At 36.6% G+C, this 24,140-nt stretch overlaps 1 protein-coding gene and 2 long non-coding RNA genes across 4 annotated transcripts in view; 1 reads left to right on the top strand and 2 right to left on the bottom strand.

Annotated features, from left to right (window-relative positions):
- LOC135835650 (synaptogenesis protein syg-2-like) overlaps positions 1 to 24,140 on the top strand; it is a 494,360-nt gene that overhangs the window by 400,459 nt on the left and 69,761 nt on the right. The window lies entirely within an intron of this gene.
- LOC135835653 (uncharacterized) lies at positions 2,339 to 4,980 on the bottom strand. The gene is made up of 3 exons (XR_010556930.1): positions 3,357 to 4,980; positions 2,754 to 2,932; positions 2,339 to 2,605 (listed from the first exon to the last, which is right to left on the bottom strand). It is a non-coding gene; the product is annotated as an uncharacterized LOC135835653 (long non-coding RNA).
- Positions 5,568 to 7,869, bottom strand: LOC135835654 (uncharacterized). Its single transcript, XR_010556931.1, has 4 exons — positions 6,143 to 7,869; positions 5,934 to 6,057; positions 5,745 to 5,857; positions 5,568 to 5,656 (listed from the first exon to the last, which is right to left on the bottom strand). It is a non-coding gene; the product is annotated as an uncharacterized LOC135835654 (long non-coding RNA).

The following is a 24,140-nucleotide window of genomic DNA, read 5'->3' as shown; positions in this document are numbered from 1 at the left end:
TTAAATTCCGTCGACGTATATAGGTCAAAGTTCCCGATTACCGAATACCAAATGATAGGTGACACTTTGGCCTCTTATCTGTTCGACATAGCAAACTGCGAAACTGACCGATTATGTCTAATTGATAATGTATCTGCATATAGCTTACTCCAAGCATTGCGTAAAACACGATTCAAACACCGTTATCACGCCGTTATATCTTTTGGTCAAAAAGAACTTAACAGTAACTACGTTGACTACCAACAATTCATTAAATATGCTGATGCAATTATCTTAGAATTGATTGAAAAAGGATTCGAGGACATAATCTTAGCTTTCCCGCTAGTATTACCTACGAAAGATCAACGTAACCATGTTCCAGTCACTCGATGGTATGCTTTTCAAAGAATCTTCTATGCTTTATCAAAAAAACACAACCTCCGTTTAGTGATTGAACCATCGCTGATATTCACCTGTTTAAAACCTCATCCTAAAATTAAGTCTCAGTATGTAATCAAAGAAGACCGCCATCATAATGTAGTACCTGATTTTAAGAAATTTTATGCAAATAATGCTGGCAACTATTTACCAAATAATGCAATGAAAGAAAGATTCATCGAAACGTTCGTAAACATTGTGTTAGACAGTCACCCGAAAAGTGCTAAATCTCCTCCGTTGGATAACCGTAAAATCAAAATGCCAGAGGAAATACCGCCTCCCCCAACACTAGATGAAACGGAAGAAGCTGCCCAACACAAGCTAAACAACATTAAAAATGTTATTGCTAATGAGTTGGAGAAGTCCGAAATTTTACGTAATACAGTATTCGATGAAACTGATCTACTTGACCGTACGGAAAACACCTCGATGTTGGTACCTGAAAAAATAATCACCACGGATCAAACAAATTCAGAAAAATCAGTATCACCCAATGATACACACCTTGATTCCATTGTAATCGATTTCCGACCACCAAAAATTGAAGCCATTTCGAAAGAGGAAATTGCGTACAACGCTGCAAAGGAACAGCTTGCAATCTGGTACCACACCTATATGTCGATTCATCATAGAACTAAGGCTATCCATACGAAACTGTTAAACACATCAGAAGATGATATTGAAAAAATATTAGATTACAATAACAATGAAATTGGAATTTACGATGTTCCATCAGGAATATTTACTCACTTGCCAAAAGATGCAGTTCCTGATCACAAGTATGCACATGATGGAAACAAATTGATTCAAACTTCTGAGGTGGAAGATGCCTCGAATTTGTCTTCAGATATGCTTATTGTTACCAAAGATACCAAAATATTAAGTGACCTGGATTTGTACCTACAATGCAAAAACATTTCATTCGATGATTTCGTAATGCCATCAACCAAAATGGTCCAAGGTGTGGCTGGATGTGGAAAAACCACATACTTACTCAAACACGTAAACACTGATGGATCAGATTTGGTATTATTTCCAACGAAGGAAGGATGTAAAGATTTTCGTACTCGTTTATGTAAATTACGCAACCTAGACATAGAAAATCAAGATGTAGTTAAAAATTACCGCACCATCGATTCGTACTTAATGCATAGTAGTGATCAACAATATAAACGACTTATCATCGACGAAGCCATGTTGGTACATTTCGGTGAAATTATTTTAGCTATTGCAAAATCGAAAGTAAAAGAAGTGATACTCATCGGAGATGGACATCAAATCCAGTACATAAACAGATCGCCATTACGTGATACGTTATACCAAAACGTACATCAACAATTAATTGATAAAATTGAATACTTAACTGTATCACATCGCTGCACGTTAACCACCTGTGCAGTATTATCCGATATGTATGACAGAGGGATGACTACCACGTCAAAAGTACATTCTGAAATGTCACTGCACGATTTCGTAAACCTCGATCAACTACCACGAGTAGTAGGAGCTCAGTACTTAGTGTACACACAGCAGGAGAAAGCTGCGCTGGAAAAAGAAAAGTTTTGCGTGAACACAATTCACGAGTTTCAAGGCAAACAAAATGATCATATAATAGTAGTAAGACTGCAGAAAGAACACTTGTCGATCTATGATAGCTTGCCCCATGCAATAGTAGCACTCAGTAGACATACAACCAAATTTGATTATTACACCGTGAACAAGAAAGATTTACTATCTTCATTCGTTTATCGAGCCTATCAACTATTTTTACGAGATTACTTGAGTGCAAGAGAATACCCTGGGGCAAATGGGTTAGAGAAAGTTATCAATCAGATGGAAGATTATGCTACCTGCACAATCAACCAAATATTTACGAACAGTCCTTATTACGAACCTGATTTAATAAAAAATAAAACTCTGAGCAACGATGAAACTCCCTCGGTAGTTTCCCAATTAATACAGCGACGGATGATGCCACAAACGTGCGTAGTCAATCTCCAAATTGGTGAAACGGACTTCCCAACCCAACTTGACACTGGGGCAGTCCTTAACGTTATATCTGAAGAAACAGCGCTAAGATTGATACGGGAACATTCAAGCGAGCTTGACTTTTTAGAATTACACGAACCAGTTCAATGCATGATGGCGAACAAACAAGTGGTAACCACCTCAGAATATATAATCGTACCTAAAATGAAATTTGGAAAACATCATTTAAAAATACCATTTTATATAATCAAGGAATGCAACCAAGTATGTTTAATTGGGTCACAAACCATGATACAACTTGGAATAGTAGCCAAAATGAGAGATCAGATAGCCGAGTGTCAACCTACCCCCGAACACGACATCGAAAGTATCCCAATTCTACAATTCCACGAATATGCAGATAAACTTGCAATTAACAACGTTACGATGGGATCGCAGTATGTTGACGAAATGTATGCCATTTTGAACCGAGCTGACACCGCTCGCAGATTCTACTCTTTACCCGATGGCGTTAAAGATACCGGACCTGAAACATTTATTAAGAAATTAAGAGCCGACCTAGACGAAGCAGTATCAGAACAACGATTAACTCAACAACAAGCTGATTACGCATACAATATCCTATCACCTTACAAAGACATTTTTAGCAAATTCCCAGGTCGTTATAAAGGAAAGAAATCTAAATTGGTGTTCAATATTCCGCAAAACAAGATAGTTTATCGAAGTGGTAAATACAATCCATCTAAAAAGATGATGGAAGCCATCAAGAAAGAAATCCAAATCATGCTTGCAACAAACGTAATTGAACCATCCAATTCTAAATTTATTAATCCTATCGTAATCAACATCAAGAAAAATGGTGACATGCGTATATGTCTAAATCCTGTGGACCTAAACCCAATTCTAGAAGAAGATTACAACGAAGCTGGATTACTAGATAGGATACTCACAGAATACCCAGAAGCCAAGTTTTTCAGTTCGTTAGATTTCGTTGCTGGTTTCTGGCAAATCGTGCTCGAAGAATCTTTTCGTAAATATTGCGCTTTCCAAATCGATGGGCGTGTCTACCAATTCATACGTTTACCGTATGGACTCAAAATATCTTCAGCATATTTCGTAAAACTCATTAACCACGTAATACCAGACAAAGATGGCCTAACCAAGTACGTCGACGATATTCTACTCCGATGTAAAACTTTCGAAGAAATGTTATCATTATTAGAAGACACATTCAAGAAATTAAGAGCGAATGGACTGAAGTTGAACGCAACTAAATCGACATTTTTCCGTAAACAAATCGACCATCTAGGTTTCGATTTAGAAGCTGGCATTATCAAGAAACAATCGAAGAAAATTGCCAAATTCATGGAGTATATCGAAAAGCACACTAATAAGAAAACCGGTAAGTTTGAATTAAAGAATGCAACAGAAGTGCTTGAATTAATAGGGTTAACCGGACTCTATAGGCGGTTTATCCCCTGCTATCAGCAGATACTACGTAATTTATACAAGTTGACGGAAAAAGGCGTAACATTTCACTGGGGCAAGGAGCAGGAAGAAGCTTTTGAATTACTTAAAGAAAAATACACGGAAAATTTTGCTCTAAAATCCCCCCGAAACGGAATTGACCTATGGCTCGATACCTATACTTCACCTGATGCTATGAATGCAGTTTTATACCAAACATTCGAAGGTCAAGACGAAATAGTAATGTTTTCTAGTTTTTCATTCAAAGAACACCAGAAGTCATATACTCTCATAGAACGAGAAATGTACAATCTTGCAAAAACAATCAAAAAGTTGCAGCTTTGGCTACATGGAAGGACCATCCATGTTAGAAGTGATTTGAAATCAATTGTTTCACAATTCGAGGTCATAGCCGAAGTACACCGGAAAGCTGCTATATGGATCACTCAACTCAATTGTTACAACTTGATATATGATTTGCGAAAAAAGCATAAACGGTGGTTTGGAATTCAAGCTCCTGAATTGACTTTGAACAGCATCAACGTTATCAATTTCGTAACACAAGTAGACACACATCAAGAAAAAATTGTTGACAAACTGCTCAGCAGTTTAGACAAAATCGATGTTATGCAGAAGAGAGATCCGAATTGCATGAAAATTACACGTAAGTTAAGAACACCCGGCTCAGAACTCACAAAAAGAGAACGTCTTGCAAAAGAACAATTAGCTAAAAGATACGAGATACACGAAATCAATGGTAGAGAATTCCTAATGTTCAGATATAAGGATGACTCAATCGTACCTGTCCTTCCCGATGAACTATTCGCAGACACGATGATGTATATACATGATATTTTTGGACATGTTGGTGCCAACAAGTTGACCCAAATTTTCCGAAGATTTTATTATTCATCAAATTCAAAACATTATGCTCGATACCTGACCAGTGCCTGCCTAGCATGTAAATCAAACAAATCCTATGGAATAAAGAAACCGGTAGAATTTTCATTTGTAGAAGCACATTGCCTAGCTGACGTATTATCTGTAGATATCCTAGGACCGATTGCAAACAGTTCAAATGAACCTAAATACCTCTTAGTAGCAAAAGATATTTTTTCCGGAAAAATTTGGTTACAGCTTATGTTAGACATAAAACAAGAAACAGTCGCAGACTGCATGTTAAACATAATCAATAACATCAAGGATTTAGGGTACAAAATCAGAAAAATCAATACAGACAATGCTGTTCAATTTCGTAATTCACTTTGGAATCAAACCCTTACAAAACAAAAAATCACCGTAGGTAATTCAACACCCTATAACCCACAGTCCAACCCAGTTGAACGATCAATGAGAATGATCGGAGAACGCTTACGACTAAAAATCAATTTTGACTGTAGAGGAGCGTATTCCCATGAAGGATGGCATCACTACACTAAAGAAGTCGAAGACGAAATCAACAATTGCCCTAACGAAGTCGGCATTCTACCTAATGACCTTTGGGAAATTAATGATTTTGTTTTGAACCTACCTATCGACCGAGTCCCGATTAATGCTCACTATGAGCTAAAGGAATTACGTAAAACTGCTAGAAACAAACAAGTACCATCTATCACGATAGAAGAACTTAAATCTACGAAATTAGACATGTTAAATGACGTCTATACAGCATCCGATGGTCACGTATGGGTTTGGGTAGATGGAGCTTGTGCAAACAACGGTGACGAAGATGCAATTGCTGGTATCGGAATCTGTTGGCATCCGGAAGGATCGAAGAACATTTCTGAAAGAATCAACCACCCAAATTACACGAATACTAACAATTTAGCAGAGATCATGGCACTTAAAATTGCTATGGAAACTATGATTACCCATGGAGTTACGAAACTAATGATTTTCACGGATTCTCAATATGTCACGTTAGCCATCAACTCTGAATGTGATCGATGGGTAGAAAACAAATGGAAAAATAATTCCGGAAAACCTGTACATCACAAAGAGATCTTCGAAGAAGTAATTAAATTGAAACAACAGTTTGATGAATTCCATTTATGTCATACCTATGCTCGAAAAACTGATTACGGAAACTTCACTGCGGATCAACTTGCAAGAAAGGCTGTATATACGGAAGAAGTTGACACGGCTCGAATAGACCTAATGTCATACCACCAGGCATTAATCCATCTGAATAAAGAAAAAAGAGCGATTAAACATCAAAACGATGAACAGAAGTTCAATGAGAAAAGAGGTGATCTACGTTTACACAAACCTGGTGAACTGGTGATGATTACGAATCATCGTCAATCATCAGCAGATAAACTTGCTTCCGCTAAACTTTATGTCAAACAGAACGGGCCATATGCGATTGTGAAGAGGGCAGGCAGAAATTGTTACGAAATACAAAATCTGAAAGAAAAGAAAGACAGAACACTCATTAGCGTAAGACAAATAGTAACTTACCTCACGTTACATCAACTTGAGGCATTTAGAAAGGAGCCTAAACTCCGATCGAAATTTGATAAACGCTCTTTACATCAAAAAATTCTTGCATTCTGGAAACATAAAGATTTACTCGAAAATTTCGTAAATGAAGAATATGATAAAAAAGTGGCTAATAAAAAGAGACGTAAACATTCCGAATACGATAAAATCAGAAGAAAATTGAAAACTTCATTGTCAACTAATGAACAAAAAGATTTCGAAACTACCCTGGAAAAAACGATTCCGGATGTAAAAGAACGTGAATCAGTTAAACGAGAAGCAGAACAACGTTATAACCTGCGTAAACGCAATTCAGCGATAAATTATGACGAAGATAACGCCATTATCAGAATTAATCCACGTTTAACAAAGAAAAAACTGACAATGAATTCTATAATACTGGAAATATTGAGTGAAACGCAGCGTGAAACGTTCACTAAATCATTTGAAACTGAATGGAATTACGTACCAACACACACAGAGTGGGCAATTAGACATTATCGTCGATTCCGCGGAAAAGAAACTGCCGTATAATTCAGCAACGTAATAATTTCCTTTTCGCAAAAGTTATCCAGTGAATATAGTGTACATTCCGTAAAATATTCGCAAGCAAGTCAACGTCAAACGCTACAAGGCAAAATTTCGTTAAACATCTCGTACGAACGTAAAGAAGGTAAGAAACACTTATTCAGATAAGTCAATCGAATTCACACCACATGGAGTAACACATGATGATATTTTCTCAATAGATAATCCAAAATGAACGTATATGAACCATCAAGCTACTTTGCCGTTCCAGCCTGCTCTATCTGTTTAAAGAGTTACACGGAAAACACACCGGTGATTAAAGCTTACACATGCGGACACACCGCTCATCGAAGCTGCGTAGAAGAAACTTACGGAAACCTTGAACGCGATGCCTTAGTGGTATACCATTGCGTAAAACAAGACTGCACAGGAACGCTACTTCTGGCTCAAAATTACGTAGAAGTAAAATTTGTGTACGCAGACCTTCTATTACGCGGATCCAGAGCTAATTATATAGGGCAGATTGCTCGCTTACACCGACAATTAGCAGACATGGAAAATACGAACCACCAGTTACGAACAACCAACCGTAACCTAACAGAAGAATGCAACGATTTAAGATCCGAATTAAACTTGAAAAATCGAGAAACCATTCCACAGCTTCGAAAAGAAATCGAAAAACTCACCATTGAATTGCGAAAGAATTCCGTTATCGAAACATTTACTCATCACCGGTCCATCCCGAAATGCGACATTATTGCAATCCTACGTAAGAAAACAGGACTTCCTGAAGTCATGGTAGAACTATTGAATGGATTAATTGCGAAAAACATCCATTTATGCCAAGACATAGAAGACCACCTGAAAACAGATGAAATATACGTTAGAGAGAATTTCCAGACCAGCTTAACTCGATACACTTGTACCAACGGCAAAGCAAGAGGAATAGATACATACTTCTTGAACGGTGTCCTCATACTCGGTGATGCAGCTAGTCATGATCTAGTATATCGATCACTGGATTCATACAATGCTGCCCAATCTTATTGGGAAAATAATGAACTTTCTCAATACAGAATGACAATCAACTCGTTCCTAATAAATTTGAATATCTTCGTAAAGACACTTCCATCGACCGTACTGTTGTCATTTGGTGAATTCGATCTCACCGAAAACCAAACCGAAGATCAAACGCTTGCAAACATTAAAAGAGCAATTGACCATTTAGAATACCGTGGCGTACAGAAAGTATACCTTATGCCAACGCGATGTTCCAATCGACTTGATCTAAATTCGCTGCTACGAAGAAACGTTCGTGAGCGTATCAGGGAATTAAATAACAACGGATCCATTATATATCTGCAAACAGTAGAAAATATAATCGACCAAAATATACCCGAAGACAACCGTATTTTTAATCGAAAAAGTTACATCGAGACATTCGCCTACCTGGCTGAGTTATTCCAATGAAGATTCCAGTAAAACAATTTCCAGAGGAAGAAACAAGCAGTTGTTGTTATCGAAACTGGAACATAAACTAACAAATTAGATTTATTTCGTAAAACATCATATCAAATTTATTTTATTATGTTTGCACCATTTTTAATAACCTTAAAAAACTGAGAAGAGTATGTGTTAATTTTAAACAGAGAATAAATTTTTGTTTACGTTTCAAACCTCGTGATAATTATTTATGCGTACGTGACTCGAACACAGGTAACGCAAGCCACGCCCCCTACCGGCTGAAACACATGTAGCGATAAAGTTTCTTTTTGTTCAAGAAAAGACGAGTAAGCTATTTTAGGTTCAAAATGGTTGTTGTCATGGAACTTATGCTATCTTTCAACGAATTATTTGCGTAATGGTTTAAAGTACTGGTGATAAAACTTAAATTGAATTAAAAGCAGATTTCTCCCTGTTAATCAAAATGTCCAGGAAAGGAAAAAGTCAAAAGAGTAACGATGAAATTATCGACCTGATGAGTAGCCCTGAAGTAAGTCAAAAGTTTACGAAACACACTTTGAATTTAATCAGTACAGAATACTGAAATAAATTTTCATTTAACAGGAAGACAAAGTGAGAATCCTCATTCCATTTTGTGTAGTCTGTTCACGAATACTGACCAATGGCGAGGACACAGTAGCAAGCAAAATCTGCGGTCATGTAATGCACACAAAATGCATAAAGCGATACGTATACATAAGCTGTGACGGAAAGGAACGTTTCCCGATAGTAAAGTGTTTCGATGACCATTGCAAAAAACCATTTTCGAACGACGACTTGATCACGATCAATCTCAAATGCGAAGATGAAGAGAATGCAATTGCGGTTTACGTAAAACAAATAACAATTAAGGACCAACAGATTCACGAACATGAGCTTACTGTAGCTAGACTAAACGGCATACTAGAAGGAATAAAACACCGCAAATCCTCAACAGACGACAGGCATTGGTCTAATGTAAATAAAAAGGAAGACAACTTAAATTTACGGAAAAAAATCGAGGAAGACGATGCTGCACGTAAAAAACGCAACCCATTTCGTAAAACATCTACCTCGAGCGGAACCTCCGACGAACGAGAAGATCTTAAACCATTTTCAAAACCATTTCCGGATAGAAAACTACCACAATCACGAGAAACCCAAACATCAAAAGAATACGAAGAAATTCGAAGCGAACTAAAACCATTCGATAAACCCTTTCCCGAAAAACGAGATCGAGAAGAGAAAACATACCGTAACACAGCGTCAACGATCCAAAGATCACGAAATGATCAATCCTTTAAGAAAGAATCCACTCGAGACCCCAGAAAGAGACGTGAAGCTGAGAGAAACGCTCAACCACATTGGCAAAACTATTCGTACGATGTTAACCCTAAGAAACACACTAACGCAGAAAAAAGAAGATTTTCAAATAATCAACAGGGTACGGAAGAAGGTGATCGGCATGAAACTCAAAACGAATGCAAAAGAATGCGACACAACGAGTCGAATCAAGTCTCACATTATGACGAAAATTACCAAAATAAAAAACCAGTAACTAATGAAACTTTGATATCCGAGTACGACCAAATACGACATGAATTCTTACTCGATGAAGTTGATGACCAAGAACCGCTACCACGATGGAACGTGCAATTCGATGCTGATTTTGTAATACATGACAGAACAATCATCAACCTACCCGTTGAATTCACACTAAAGGCTTTATACAAACGATGTAATCAACAAGGATGGTCACTGGGCCAGGATATCGGTAACGAAGATGCAAAGGATTTTGAGTTACGGAAAACATTTGCATACGTAAAATTATATGACCAAACACGCCACAGCAGCAAAACTACTCAATGCTATTTTCTAAATGACCATATGGTTATTGGCGACAGTTTTCTATATGGCATGATTCGACAACCCATAGTGGGAGAAAAATCTGATAGATTTGAAGTAGCCAACAGTGCTTTCACCGGTCCGTTTTTTTCGACACCGTTAGTTAAACGCCATATAGAAATGTTTATGAATCAACGAACACCACGCAAGATCCTATTATCTTTCGGATCTCACGACCTACGCATGGAATCAGACATCAATTCAACGTTTAATAATGTGACTCAACTTATCAAAATGATGATTAAAAGAGGGACGACTAACATTTTAATCATACCAACTTACGTAACACATCGCGTGGAAAGCATAAACCCCATAATGAATCGGACGAGATTATTCAATCATTGGTTAAAGAACACAGCTACTAGAATCAAAGGAGCTGAAATTAAATACATCGGAATCGCTGAGAAAATATTCAGGAAATATGACATTCCAGCCTATATAGATCACCACAAGAATCCATTCCCCATCTACCCGGCTTACTTCGAATTTTTGTACTACCTGGCTCAAGACATCCAATAATTACGTAAAACATTCCATTTTGATATGTTCAAATATCGTTATCCGTATCAATGTAATGAACTATGTATAATTTACCGTTATTTGTTTTGTTTTTGTACGTTCTTTTATTGGAAAGAAATCAATGTTATTTTGTGAATATCAGCTAAATTATAAGAAGTAATTCATCTAATTTAGTAAAACATAATCCAAGTATGCACATTATTCAAATAAAGAAATATAACACGTTTCGTCAGTTTATTCTATCTACGAAAAAATGATGCACCACATCCACAGATAGTTGTCAAAGTAAACGTTAAATCGGCAACACATCAGCCACACTCGAGACCATCTAACGCCACAGCTTATCAACAAACGTTAAAATTTTGAAGTGACACGGTATGTCAAAGTTTATTATGAAAGTATTTTAGTAAAACATATTTAAAGTGGAGGAATTTATGCAGAAGTAGCAAGATTAATTGTAGAAAAACATCCAGTAGGAAATCACTAAAGGTAAGCTGTTTAAAACTAGCAACGTTGATAATATCAGTAGACCAGATTTCTTACGTTAAAAAACACGTGTTACAGATCGTAAAAAAAATAATTTTCGTAAAACAATGGAAGAAGAACGGGATCAATCGTTTTACGATACACCAATACCGAACTGTACAATCTGCGACAAAATATTAGCGGGTGACAGACATCGAGAAGTAACGGCAATCAGTCTACGGTGCAAACACTTAGTCCATCTCCAATGTGCGAAGGAAGCATCGATCCGATATGTCTCGGGAGTATATAAAGAGCTAGAAATATTATGTGGAGCTCCTAAAGGCAACAACGGTGAAAAATGTCGAGTCCCGAATCGTTTCATCGACTACAAAACGATAAATATATCTACAGTATCAATACCAACGGCGATTGGAGCGTACGTTACGGCGAATAGTTTACTCCAAAGTAATTTAAACAATGCCAACGAACGGATTACCACTTTAACTGAAAATCTACAAGAACATCAAATACAGATCCAACATTGGCAAGGGTTATACGAAGAAACTAAAAGAGACTACGATCGCCAAGAAGAATATTATAAAGACTTATCAAAAAGACTTTATGATTCTGAGTTTCGATGCCAACAAATGGAGAATGAATTGAAAACTACCGGCTTGCGTAATACATACAATCTCGATGGTACGGTAAGAACCAACCAGCGGACAGTGGAACGAAGAGAAATTACACTAGAGAAGAACGGGAACATCACGATTTCGAATCAGAAGGAAAATGTGAAAACATCAACTTTTAATTCCACGTTCAATTTTAATGGCATTCCGGTAGATATTTCGAACATACCTTCTACATCGAGTGGATATATGCACGAAGAAGACTTATTACGTAAAACACCAACCGATAAACACGATGCGCAATCAGCAGATACTATAAAACGAGAAAATAAAAAACCAACGTTGGAAGAACTGTTATACGAGCCAAAGGACTCGGATAATTATAAAGACTTTGATAATGAAGATTACACCGAAGTTCTTGATTACGAGAAAAATAGAACCCAAGAGATGATTTTACCAAGACGAAATGTACTCTTCTGGGATAACCTCTTCATACACAACGGCCAAAAAATGAAACAGCCAGTAGTCCTAACGACTAGAGAATTGATGAAAGAGTGTGACGCAAAAAACCAGCACTTCGATTGGCCACTAATACCGTCGAACATTCAATACCGACCAGTGAGACAATATCATTACGTGAGAATTTACGAGCACAACCAAACACAACTGTACTTCCTAAACAACTTCCTTACCATCGCAGACGGGCTATTGTATGGAGCCATTAGAGAAGCCATTTTTGACACGGTACCGAAAAGACGATATGAAGAAAGTGCATTAGGAGGAGCATTTGTATCGACGGCTATGTTCAAGAGTAACATAGAATTTTGCGTAAAACAAATGCCAGAAAATGTTGCAGTATCGGCAGGCGCTCATGATCTAAGGCAGCAACGAAAGTTTCTATACGTAATTAACAATATGCGCCAGCTTCTCACTTTATTGGTTAAAAAGGGTGCAAGACGCATTCTATTAATACCTCAATACTACACGACGGCGACGAAAGAAACAGCTGCGATTAAAAACAAAACCATCCTATACAATCAGTGGTTAAGCAGCCTAGCAGGAAGGTATAATAATGTAACAATCGAGTATGCAGCCTACGCCGAAGACATATCAAGAATATACAACACGCCGACATACATTGATCGAAAAGCAAACGCTTTCCCTCTATTTCCAGCATATCTGGAAATGATAGCTGAAATGGCGAACTTCCTACACACAGAAGAAACAGAGTAACTAAAATTTTTCGTAAAACATCAACCCAAAGGAAGAAGTAATCCGCCGATAGTATATTAGTTCATTATATTTTCGTAAACCATCTATCAACTTAACCTCATTCCAGAAGATTTACGTAAAACATCAAAGAACGTTCTGAGTTTCGTTGGTCGAATAAATCTGATCACTGTAATTTAGAGAATAAGAAGAAGATTCTAGTTTCATTATTTGTTATCAATACCTAGAGAATAAGAGAAGTTTTCATTTGTTTTCATCGTTTTAGAAGAATAAAATTGCGTTATTACAAGTGAGTCATGTTATTTACTACAAGATCAAACATTTTTTTTTCACTTTCATTTTTCATTGGAAAGAATTCGCTACACAACATCCGCATGTATAAAGCCAAAATAGATGCGAAGAAAACAGCACCACATCGTTAGTGACCAGTTAAAACAGATGGTAAACACACTTCATCAGATTATGAAATTATCTTATACATTGCAAAGTTACGAAAGATTTTATGAATACGAAAAGTGGTCAATTTGCGAAAACGTGACTTATTCAGTACTAATTTTACGATCAATCTCTGAAACTGTTTCTAAAAATTCAAATCTTCCTGATTAACAACAGGTAATAATCACTATCACAGTACTTCATTATAATTACTAGAAATTATTCTGAACAACACACGTGTGTTTTAGTGTTGAACAAATCAAGTCAACATGAGCACTATATCCAGCGAAGGATCGGACAACAGCGACGTAATTCTAATAGCCCGTGAAATCCCAGTTCCGAAGTGCATCATGTGCGATGAAATATTGTTAGGTCAACCGTCGAAACCAAAAATATTGATAAATCCGGAATGCCTACATACAATGCACGAAACCTGCGCAAAAAGAAGATTATTACTAGAAATAGATGGAAAAATAGAGAAACAAACAGTACAGTGCAAAGTCCACGATTGCGTAAAGACATACAATTTCGAAAATTTAAAATCCATTGAGATAGAAACGATTTCGGTGTCAACTGAGATGAATCGATTCAAGCTAAAAATTTCATCACTAGAGCAAGAACTACAAGCTGCCAAAACTGAAATCGAGAAACAGGAAAACAAGCTGCGCAAACAACAAGGAAAAATAACAAACCTTCAGAATGTCATCGACTTCTTAAAAACCAAAATAGCGACAAATGAAAATTCTACCTTCGATATTAATAACTCTCAACCATCCACATCCACCGGCATACACCACGAAAGTGAATCTTTGCGTAAAACATCCAAACAACAAGACAACGACACTGTCGACAAATCAAACGATGAAAAGAAACTGAAACCGATCAACGAGAAGCTAGAAACAATTGAAGTCAAACCAGAAGAAGATAACGATGCAGATTTAATTCACAACGAAGCCGAAGATAAACTGATCACACCATCGTACCCAGCTCTTACCATTTTAAAAAGAAGACCAACCATCATGGAATTAGATTTTGAAATACATAACGGAAGCCAAATACGATTACCAGTTGACATAACAACAAAATACTTACATGAGGAATGCAGAAAAAGTGGCTTTACTTTTAATGAACCTTTACCTCAAGATTTAAGCAATACATTCAAGATCATTGAAAAATGGAATCATATTCGAATTGCAAAACATCTCCCAAATGGTGAAATCGTATACATGCTGAATAAATTCATGGTCATCGGTGACAGCTTAGCTCTAGGATTAGTAAGAGATGCCATAAGCAAATTTCGTAAAACTCAATGCGTAAAAAGCAAATTTATGGGAGCCATGGTTTCTACTCCATTACTAAAGAGGAACGTAAAGGATCACCTGAAAATCGTTACGGAAGGAGTAATTGTGTCAGCAGGAGCCCATGACTTACGAAAAGAAAAAAATGTAAAACATGCGATGAACAATATGAGACAGCTGATTTCCGTACTAATCGAAAAAGGATGCAAACGTTTATTAATTATACCGCAATATACCAGTTATGCAACGAAGGAAACACGCAGATTTAGACAAAGAACAATTACATACAATCAATGGCTTAAAACATTAGCGGGAAAATACTCAAACATATGGATCAAATATGCAGAATGCGTGGATGAGATCGACACCAAATATCCAGTCCCAAGGTATATTGATGAAAACGGCAACCCTTTCCCAGTGTTCATGGCATACCTCGACATAATCCTACATATTGCGTATCACGTACACAGCAGCGAAAAATTCTACTAATGAAATTTTCGTAATACATCTCAAGAAAACAAGATACGTTAAATTAATTGATATTACTCAATGCTTGAATACTCAATCTTTATTTTACGTAAAACATCCAAGTAGAGTTTTTGATGTAATTTTAGGTTTACCAGCATCGTAATTATAAGGAAGAAGATTATGTTCTGTTTATTTCTATTTTACTCAGCCGTAATTAAAAGTAATCATTTGTTCATGTAATTTACATATGAAAATAAAAAATAAAAAACCATCGCTTAAACACGCTATAGTTCTTATTCAACATCATAGAAGGGCAAAAGGCAAAAGCCCAACTAATCAGAGCAGCTTCATCTGTTAACAAAAACCTGAAATGGGTATTCCCAACGATAACCGGCTGATTGTATAATCTACAAGAAATATTTTGCTACATTTCTACTCAGCATTGACAACAGTGAAGCACGAAATACGAGTAAAATTTTCTCTAGTGGCGTAAGTAAAACAAAAGTTACATCAAGACAATTCCATTTATTCACATCAACAATTTCCGTAAGTACAGATTCATTTGTAACAGTAAAAATTACACAAAACAGCATGAAAATTAATGTAATACAAAATACATGAAATTTAACGAATACCCATGATGTTGACAGAAAATGGATAGCAGAATAGTGAATATCGTGTCTTGCTCATCATGTAATCAATCACTGGCTGAGCCCCCGATCGTCGAGCAAATAGAAAATCCTCTCGTAGCAACCACGTGTACGCATCTGTATCACCTGCAGTGTTTGAAAGACGTAATAGATATTGCTCCACCTGGTGCTGTAAAATGCGTATTCCCTAGATGTGACCAAGAAATCCAACCAGACACTCATTATTTCGTAAAAGGTAACATGAAGCAAATTACCATGATAGATGAATTTCGTAACACACCGTCTTTCCTCGTAAGTCGAATCAAAGAACTAGAAGAAGAAAATCAAGAATTACGTAAAACAAATACATCACAAGAAATAGAAATTCAACGCATCAATAATAAAGCTAAACAAAGTATTCAAAAGATTATTGACCTGAAAGCAATCACGAAAACAGTAGAATTTTCAACACCAGCACCGAAACTCGAGGAAATTAAACATGACTCACCGTTGTCCGAAGAGAATAATCGTACTGATGACGACGGAGAAATGCTTGAGATGAATTTTACCCCTTCATATGAATGCATGTCTGATGAAGATAAAAAATCAACGAACTCGAAGATAGCAAAAGAAGACATCCAAGAATTATCACCTATAAAACAAAGAACAAAAGATAAATCTCCAATTATTAAAAAAGCAAACAGTACTATAATTAAAATAAGACAAAGCAGTAATGATCGTAAACAGTTGTCACCGAAGAAAAAATCACCAGAATGCAAAAAATTAATAACACCGCCACGTAGCAAATCTCCAACTAAATCAACAATCACACGTATTCGCCCTACGTCTCCGGTATACAAACGACCATACGTAAAACCAAATTATTCTAGCTATCGATATTCAACACGCATACCGAGAACACCATTAGGATATAACAGAAGACATGAATTAAGAAAACAAGATTACGAAAGACGCAACTCGAAACGCTACGAATCTCTGATGATTTATCCATCTTCTAAATGTTACCCTAAACCTGGACAATTTGCGGCGATTAAGACAATCAAACATTTACGTAACTCGATAACAATAGATACCTATGCAGAAAAAAGAGCTCAAACAGTATATTTACCGATTAACTACACTTTATTTCGAAAAGAGCTAGAAAATTTCAGTTACCCGCTAATGAACAGAGCACCAAAAGAAGTATACAATAACATACGCCCGATCAAAGATCATCTATTTCTCAGAAGTTTTTCAATGACAGTTGGAAATGGTGGTTCTGAAACAATCTTCTTGATTCAAAACCATTTCATGATTGGAGATGGAGCAATCCAACAAATTGTCCACACAGCCGTAAAAGCAGATCCCAGTTATGTAGATGCGATGAAATTTAATGACTTCATACAGCCAAACATCTCCGTTGACCAACTCGAACGCAATATTGACAAACACCTTCTAAAATCAACGCGAGGTATAATAATGTCGGTAGGCCACAAAGACCTCATGGATGGGACCTGTGAAGAAAAGTTAAAATCTCAGTATTTACGATTAATAAACACTTTGGAACGCAAAGGAGCTGAAACAATAGTGATATTACCTCCAATCCTGTTAAAAGAGTTTAAGGATCAAGGTTCTAAGTTACGAGATTGGCTACAAAGAACAGCACATGAAAGACAGGAAACAGTAACATACGTAAGACAAGCGGAATCCATACTCGACCGATCCACTCCAATTGAAAAAGGTGAAAACGAAGCGCCGACAATGATACAACATATCATCTTAGAACTGATCCTGGGTCTCATCCCATTCCTCACCGAATAAAAATTCACACATTGAACCATTTTGAAAATCTTCTGATCCTATGAAACAATTTGACACAAAGTATTCAAACACTTCACATTGCGTAACACAAGAGAAATATACTTCCCGTGATAATTGTTCACAAATGGTTTCAACTGAAATGAAGATTGATCCAGACATTATTCATCATCAAGATAGAAACCTGAAACAGAAAAACAGAAACACATTATTAGTTGCAAATAATTCAAAAATTTCGTAAAACACATACATGTACTATTTTATTATTTTTTTTATCTTTTAAGCAAGAAGCATTGTAAAATTTTTTCTTTTTCTCTTATCAGTAAGCAGTGTTATCTATTTTTTTATTTTTTTATTCTACAAATTATGTATTTTAATATGTTTTTACCTAGTACAGTTTCCATTTTATCCATTCATTCATTTCTCGGAAGGTCCATGTTCAAGCGTAATAACCAAATGTTGACATAATTCGGGGCAGAAGAAGAGGAGATCGCAATCATCTCTTAATTTGAGAATTTATGTAAACACTATGCCATTACACAAACTCGGGGCATATGTAGAGACAGATTGTGATGCATTTTCGGTCGCGTATGCGAGAGAAATTCGTTCTGCCTCTAGCCAACATTAAAGATAGTTTCGTAATACGACACCTAGCGGATTAGTTCACTCTATACTTCGTAACGAGAGAACATACGCTAGAGAAACCAGTCATTTGGCGACTCCCGATGATAAAACATCGGATATCAATGTTTCGGAGATGGTATAGGACCACCTATACCATGCTATTTGCGTAAATCTAATGGACTAAATTAGTAGCACAAGTCCAGTCATATACGAAATATGAACTGGTGAAGCAAGTGATCTATTTCGAATATGTTCTGTGTTCCAGTTACGTTGATAGAGTCGTTCAGATGCACTCGGGTCCAGGAGTTATTACGTAAAACATCCGAGGATCCTTATTGTAAATCTCATCTAAATGAGTAACATATATGGACCTTCCCACATCCGTGTACTGTTCCCCATTCCCTGTGGTGATGTGCTTTGCACTTTCTAAGGCATAAAATGCCATCTCTTTCTTTCCGTAATACTGTACAGGCCAGTATAAATAATATAGCTTGAGTAAGTTGTAATTATGTACTTGAATACAATACATTGAATTACAACTGAAGATGTGTTATTATTTTGTAAGATAAATAATCTTAAGGTAAATGTCTGTGTGGTATTCATAATTACACTCAGTGTCCGAAAAATAGGTAACGAGGCGGTAAGTCGCCAGGTACCTATGAAGCTCTCAGAAGCTAGGTACTGCTAGACCTCAAGTAGGTAGCTAGCATATGTGAGACCTATACATGGAGATGTGCTTATAAAATAGCATATCACAATGTGCAGAATATATCTCCACAGTACTTGGTTCATTTTTTGGTAAATTTTACAAAATAATTGTTGGCAGTTTTAGCAGAAAACAATAATTCATACAAAAATGACATTTTTCTGTCTATTTTTAAAAAACAGCATATTTTCTAACCATTAAAAGAAAAACTGGATCTTCTTCGGTAATTTTGGCCAAAAGCAGCTATTGTACGATATTTTTGGCAAAAAACAATACCTTTTGGAAATTTTGGTCAAGATCTAAGAAAAAGTTGGCAAAAACTTATTTTTACATAATTTTGGCAGATTCGTCCCAACAGTTGATCTTGAAAAAGGCTCATTTAAATAAATTCAGACACAGAGATTTAAAATTTTCATCCATTGCATTTTTTTCATTTTTCATCCTACTTTGGGAGATCCGTTGCTGAAAGCTGATTTACTCTGCTAAGGCCTGAAAATTTCGTAAACGTAATAATAACGAAGAAAATTCGACTCAGAATCACTGCTTAACATTCCAACTTTTCTATTTCACTTTTCAACGCCGTTTGAAGAGTACCTACCCCAGAGTACATTAACCTTAGACACTCTACGCTTAGGATCAAATTTCTATCAAAATGAAAATAAAATCCAAACACAGAGTAAATTCGTATACACCGACACGGTCATTACACCGAGAACGAGTCGGCAGGAAATTGATATTTTGTAGCAATACAAATTAAAAGCCACCGCCGCCTAGCTGGGTATAAGTTGTACAATTTACAGGGCAGGCGTTGAAACACGTTGGCGAATTATCTATTCAGTAGGCTTAAAACGGGCTGATGAAATTTTCAACCGAATGAAAATTACTCGCAGATATCCGCCATTGCGTGCTTATATCTCGATGCTATTTATAGAACACAGTAACGCGATACAGTACGATTCGCTTGCGAGCCGAGTTAGTTTAAGACAACGTTGGTGTATAGAATGGCAAAGAAAGCTATTCAAAAAGAGTAAACCTTAATGGAGATACATTTAAAAATACCTGCTAGGGGTTTGTATAGTCATTCTGCCTGTAGTAGGTATATAAGAGAAAAGCTAGCAGTAAATTTACATATTTCGCGTGGCGAACACTTGTAAAAATAAACTCTCTGTGTTGCTTTGCTGGGTGCTTACAAGCGACGACGAACGGAAATTAAGGCGATAATAGTAATTGGAGGTGAGGCTCTTAGACTCTCGAGACTCGGTATGCCCGCAGAAGAAGCTCTATAATAGGAAATATAATTCGCGCTTATGGGATCGCTTATTTAATCGTCGGGGTATGTGTAAATTTGCGACAAAGGCGGCCTACTTGAAATGAGGCGAAGAATAAAAGGCCCAAGGTAAATGTAATAAGATGACATTGATGCATGGTAAACGATTACTCGACGACGGCGCGTTTTTGAAACAAATGAAAGTGCATATCGTCGAGTTAAACGTGGAGGGAAACCTCGACGTAGGATATTTGGGCAATTTTTAAGCATTAGGGTGTTCCTTCGAGTAGAAAAGGACAAGATACGCTATTATTTGAACACCTCCTTCGGTATATGAATCACTTACGGTGTCGTTGATCACCCTGGCATAAGAGTGATTTCAAAGTATCGAGTCAGCGTTATTTTCAAAGTACGGGAAAGGGCTTTTTGACATCGTACGCTAATTAGAGTTCGTGAAAGTGACAGCTAATTGTAGAAAAATTGATACGGCTGTGTCGTCTTCGTCGTCGTCGTCGTCGTCGTCGAGCCCCCGGAATTTATCCGAATATTTATAAACAAAATGCTAAATACGAGACGCGAGAAATTCGCCGAGATTCTGGCTGGCAATTCGTTCGAGCCGGAGTCGGAGAATATTGTGCAACAGACAGCTTAAATACAATAATTTTCTACGTCGTTATGGAATAACGCCAAAGGCGTGTTACTTCAATCGCGAGAACTTCGCCTCATCTTGCTCCTACTCTCGTTCACGTACTACTTATCCGATTCTTACAACCCCTCTTGTAGCCACCTTGAAAAACAACCCGCAATTAAAGAAACCGCAAAAAGAAATCTATAAAAAGTGCTAACGATTCAGGCCTCTCTCTCTCTATCTTCTGCTATGAGTTCAGATAAGCCTGCTATATAGGAGAGAAACGACACCAACCAATACGAGACGAAATACTCTATCTATACCTTATTCCTCGTAAACACTTATCGAAAATCTCATATACCTGTATATACTCAAATTGCTCCCTCCTCAAACTGTTCCTCCTCCTCCCACTCATATTTCTGCTCCAGAACAGTTGAAATTTAACGAATTCGCCTCTAGTGTTCTTTTTGAAATGACGCAGCCTGATACGTACAAAGAAGATGAACATTACACAAAGAGAAAATACTCGAGCTATTATGCTCTCTGTAATGGTGGAAAAAACTGCTCGATATGGTGAGCCTAGACAATGCGAAGACAACGAGGACGATGACGACGAAGAAGCCATGTTAAACGGTATAAATTTTCTGCAGAACATTGTCTTAAATCGTTTTGACGTACGTTTGCGGCAGATTGTTGCGTAGGAACGACGACGTGACAGCGTGAGAGATTCGTGCCTAGCGAGAAGTGGTGGTGTAAAATTTACCTAAGGAATTACCACCGCCAATGAATAATTTACATTGTGAGACGAATAAAACAGCCGCGAAATACACACCGACGAAAACGTATAGGCAGTAAGCCTCCATGTAGGTATGTTTGAAAGAAATACCCAATTTCTTTGTCTGCTGTGTTCCATTTATGTTTATATCATCATAGCTCGTGTATATGTACCTATATACCTCTTCATCGCTGAAAATATTTCAGATCTAAAGCGATGATGCTGTACTCCATACTGGGCGTATATGTGTCAAAATTTCAGCACAAAATACCCCTACAGACTGTAGGAAAAAAATTTTTCCGCATGAAATCACCGAACTGTTTTCAAGTTTTCATATTGTAAGGAATTTTCGTAGCTACAAACGAATTTCCCCGAAAAGATATTTGAGGATTTATTTTTGGTATGAGGAAATATATACGATTAAACGAGAGGGAAAAGATGCTACTAAAATTACACCAACTTGTATTTTTACTTAGTATATCGTCGAAGGAATTCTTGGAAAAATTTCGATCTTTCTTTGAAAATTTCCAAATAACTAGTGGAGATATGCAAACATTTATGTATGGCGTAGAAAACCTCAAACAGATTCTCATTGTTTTTCTCGAGTCTCTGAACTTTTTGTTTTTGTGTATCTCTTTAGCCAGTGCTTCCTCCCTATACAGATTTTACTCCCTGTCTCGAGTGGTTTCTAATGCGTAAGCGTAACGTAAAACGGAGGAAACAATCGCAATAGGAGTTATCAAATTGTAGAATTTTTTCTGTATTTAATTTCAATTTTAAATTTTTACTTTTTTACTGTAATGTAATACAATTTTTCATGGTGTAAAGGGGAAGGAGCATTGACAATATTTTTACAACTCAGTTTTTCATTTTTCATCTTTGTTTTGAACGTTTTTAATGAAATAACAACTACACTTTTCTAACAACTTCAAAAATGATTTACAACAGAAGGAAAGCAAGCAATGAATGTACATACATGTACTTTGCCCAAGCAAAGCTCGAACAAAAAATTTTCTGGAAATTTTTGCATTTTTGCATCCGCAATGGACTATTTTTACTGATTTTTTTTTTTCATCAGTAAGATGAAAAAAACAGCAACAATTTTTCAAAATTTCACAAAAGAAAGGAATGCACTGAAATTTTTTGAAATGAAGCAAAAAATTAGGGCAAAATTAGGATTTACAAGATAAGTCGGGGAGCCCGCATAAGGAGCTATTGCACCACCCGTCAATCCTCCGGGACAACTTTTTTCTTCAAGGGGGAGTCCTAAGAAATATTTCTGGCCCTTGTCCTCAAAAAAAAAAGTGGTCCTATTTACAAAATGGCGGTTATTTTGATTGACGGGTCTCGGGGTCAGCTGAAATCGCAGATTTTGCGTTCCAACATAGGACTTGCACGACATTTTTTAAACCGTACAAAAGTAGTTCGAAAGATCAGGTAAACATTTATCACCTGTCAAAATTTCAAGTGCTAAAGTACCTTTTTCGATTTTTGGTGAATTTTTAAAAATCAAACTAAAGTCAAAAATGAGGGGAAAAAATCAAAATTTTACCAAATTGAACAAGAAAGCTGAAATTTGGGATATACTCTATTTTTGACATCCCGCAATTCGATTGGAAACTGTTTCAAACCGTTTTGAGCAGTTCTGGAGCCTCCAAAAGATTTTTGAAACTTGAAATTCCCACAAAATTTCATCAAATGGAGTTGGAAAGTCGAAATTCATTTTGCAAACTAATTTCAATACGCTACGAAGTCGACTTCTGGTGGATTTCAATTGTTTTTGGAGCCTCCAGCAACTTTTTGAAAAGTTGTATGGCGTTTTTTGGAAAATTGAAATTTCAGCTTGCTAACTCCATTTGATAAAATGTTGTGAGAATCTTTAGTTTCAAAAATGTGGTGAAGACTCCAGCAATTTTCAAATAATCGCTGGAGGCTCCAAAATGACTTGAACCCACCTGAAGTCGTCTTCAGAGGGTGTTGAAATTGAAGTGCAGAGTAAATTTCGGCTTTCCATCTCCGTTTGATGAAATTTTGGAGAAATTTTAAGTTTCAAAAATCTACTTAATCCAAGCTGGATGCTCCAGTAATTTTCAAAAAGTTGCTGGAAGCTCCAAAAGACATTAGTTGCAGAGTAAATTTCAGCTTTCCATCTCCATTTGATGAAATTTTGGAAAATTTCAAGTTTCAAAAACCTACTGGAAACTTCGGTAATTTTCAAAAAGTCGTTGGAGGCTCCAAAACAACTTGAAAACCACCAGCAATCGACTTGGTAGCTCATTGTTAGTTTTCAAAATGAATTTCGACTTTCCAACTCCATTTGATGAAATTTTGTGGGAATTTTGAGTTTTAAAAATCTTCTGCAGGCTCCAGAACTGCTCAA

This window comes from Planococcus citri, chromosome 2, assembly GCF_950023065.1.
Source record: "Planococcus citri chromosome 2, ihPlaCitr1.1, whole genome shotgun sequence".
NCBI lineage: Eukaryota > Metazoa > Arthropoda > Insecta > Hemiptera > Pseudococcidae > Planococcus > Planococcus citri.
This window is presented reverse-complemented; position numbering and strand designations above follow the sequence as displayed.